This window comes from Triticum dicoccoides, chromosome 2B (genome assembly GCF_002162155.2).
Source record: "Triticum dicoccoides isolate Atlit2015 ecotype Zavitan chromosome 2B, WEW_v2.0, whole genome shotgun sequence".
Lineage (NCBI taxonomy): Eukaryota > Viridiplantae > Streptophyta > Magnoliopsida > Poales > Poaceae > Triticum > Triticum dicoccoides.
The window spans coordinates 671,579,467-671,582,683 of NC_041383.1; positions in this window are offsets into that span (position 1 = coordinate 671,579,467).

A 3,217-nucleotide genomic window follows, 5' to 3' on the forward strand; every position below is an offset into this window, starting at 1 on the left:
ATCATCCGCCCCAAGTAAGCGCCAGGGGCCACGAATCAGCGCTCCCCCTCTGGGCAGGGGGATGGGGGCTGGCGCCCTCGTGATGGCCGGGCACGCCTCGCCAGAAGCCCGGCCAGGAGCCGGCCCCTCCCCAAGTGAAGAGCGCAGGGCCGACCTCAGCCAATCGCCATCCATGATCAGACTCAAGGCCCAAGGCAGGCTGGCTATGCCCCGAGGAGGCTCGCAAAGGAGGGTCGCAAGGCACGTAGGGCCGCGATGCACCACAAGATGGCTCACCTCTTCGGCCGGCCTCACCGAGAGGGCTCTGCTGGAACTCGGAGCGCTCGAAGGTGGTGGAGAGGGCGGAGCCTGGGGGATGGCTCCTCAGCCATCTCCGCGATCTCGGCAGGAAGGGCCCTGCAGAGCAAGGATCAGCCAAAGCAACGGGAGGATCAGGAGCTGGGAAAGTAGAAGGCTTACTCATCAATAGCGAAATACTTCTGACGCTTCAGCAGGCGGTAAGGGTAATCATCACCCAAGGCCCCCCTTTTTCTCCGGAGAGCCTCGAAGTCCACGCGGAAGTGACTCAGGAGTTGAGCGCAAGGGTCCGCCTGTGATGAGGAAGAAGCGTCAAGATGCCCAGCGTCTGGTCCGTCGTCCTGATGCACGCCGCTGGTCGCCTCACCAAGAAGGATAGCTGGGGCCCCAGGGGCCTCAACCACATGCCTCATGGGAAGCGGCTCAGCACCTCCAGCCGCAGCAGTATGGGCCTCAGGAGCTGCCCCCTCAGGAGTGCCGCCTGGCGTCGTCACTCCGGCGGGGGCCCCCTCAGCCTTCGGCGGCCCATGCCTCCCTGCTCCGCCGTGGGCGACTGGGAGGGCAGTCACCATCACTGGGTTCTCGCGAGGACCCCTCAGGCCGGCAGGGCGCAACCCCCATTCATCGAAGCCAGGCATCTGCTTCACGAAGTCACCCCTGTTCGAGCAAAGGTACAACAAAGCCCCCCCATTCCGGACGCTGCCGGGGGAAGGGTCCCCAGTCAAGACCAAGAGCACCTTCCTCAGTGCTTCGGGCGTCAGGTCCTCCTCCTGGAGCCTCATGCGACCTTCGCGCCCGCTGAAGGACCACATCCGGCAGGAGTGGCGCTGGAGAGGAGCAATGCAGCATAGCAGGAACTCCTTCACCACCTTGGGCTCCGTCACACCAAGCGCCCTCAAAAACGCGAAGCGATGCCAGACGAAGATGAGACGGGGGCTCATGAGCGTCTCCTGGCCCCAGCCTGAATTGGGGACAGAGGGCGACTTTGTCTCCGAAAGCAGGGGGCTGGGCACCCCTACATCCACGTACAGCCACCGCTTGCGGAACTCAGGAGCGGACGGAGGAAGGCTGGAATCAATCCCTGAAGTCGATGTTTCTGCTGCGGCAATGAAGCTCACGCACCCTGAGCACTGGGTGGGATCGACGAGGCGCAGAGAGAAGAAGTGGCGCAGCAAGGCAACCGAAGGAGGGATGCCCATCATTGCCTCACAGACAAAGGCGAAGACGGCAAGAAGAGGAATGGATTCAGGACCCAAATGCATCATATGAATCTGGTAATGGGAAAGCACAGCGTTGAAGAAATCGGAGAAGGGGGGAACCAATCCCGCCCACAGCATGTTGGCAAAGTACCGGACCTCGGTGACCACCCTGTCAACGGAGAAGCGGGATGCGGGCCAGGCTGTCGTCCTCCCGCACTCGTTGAAGATGGTGGCCAAAGCAGAGCTGACCTTGCGCAAGCCTTCTCGGTTGAGTATGATCGACCGATCGACGGCGGGGGCCATCGGCGACGGCGAGCGAGGCGGAGGCACCGGTTTCTTCCCTTTTCCCTTCTTCGTCGGAGCCATGGCGACGGGAAGAGGGAGCATTCGAGATTGGATTGGAAGCAGAGACTGGAGCTCGAGGGGAGGAAGAGCAGGGGACGGTCGAGCGACGAAAAGAGGAAAGACTGTGTGCAACCACGGGTCCGCCTAGCTGGGCGCAAAATGAGGAGGCGTGGGGAAGCGGGGCCACCCACGTCCAATCAACCGCCACGCGGCGCCCAAGGCCGCAGGCTGTTAGGGCCCGCGGTGCTTCGCACTTACCCCTTCGCTTCTCTGTTCGGCCAAGCCCGGGCGCGCCTTGGGCCCGGGCCTACTGTCGGTGTTCTGGGAACGGGGGTCCCCAGACTTGCCTGCCTGCGGCCTGCGGCGTGGCTCAAGGGGCGGCCCAACATGGCCCATCTTCATCAGCAAGAGCTCAAGACCCTCGCGAGGGGCCAAGCCTCGTGGGGCGGACGATGGGAAGCCTCCTCAGGCACGGCCTCGTCAGGCTGCCTCGCCAGGAGGCGGAGAGATCAAGGCGGGGTACCTCACGAGGTGCCCATGATGCAAGCCATGACGACCAAGGGCGCCAGGCGGGTGCTAGGCCACGCAATGTCCTCACTTTCCTCTTTGGTGCAAAGGGAGCAAGCGCAGGCTAGAGCATCAAGCAAAGGCATCCATTTCGGTGCAACAAGACCAAGACCAGCAGAATGGCAGGATGGAGGTCATCGTGGAGCCCAAGTCGGCGTCACCACGAGAGCCTTTGGCAGGCGAGGACCAACTTTAGTCAGGATAAGTGTACTAGATGTTCCCCTTCAAAATGGCCAATTGTTGGCGCCCTTCCCGCTCAATATTTGGGAAGAGGCCCAGGGCCTTTGCCTATAAATAGGACTAGCCACCACAAGGGAGAGGGGGATCGGATCACAACGGACCGATCGATCGAGAGAGAGACTGAACTCCCCCTAGTAGTTCATCGCACCAGCCAAGAACAGACCCTCACGAGGCTGTTCTTCCTTGTATTGTTCATCATCAGCCCAAGAGGCAATCCACCACACCACACACTGGAGTAGGGTATTACACCATAATGGTGGCCTGAACCAGTATAAACTCTGTGTCTCTTGTGTTGTTCCTTTGATTGCTTAGATCCTAGCGAGGCGGCGAGGCGCAGGCAGTAGAAGGCTAGATCTTCGCGCGCACCCCAGAGTTTGAACCTAGAGGGTCTGCCGAAACCCGAAATCCGACAACGAAGGCGTGGTGGTGGAGCTTGTGGTTCTCTTGCAGGGCTTCGCCAAGCACTATGGAGGAGGAGGAAGAGTTGGAGGAGGGAGGGGCTGCGCCAGGGAAGGGGTGCTTCAGCCCTCCCACCCTCCCTCTATTTATTGGTTGAAGGGGAGAGGGGG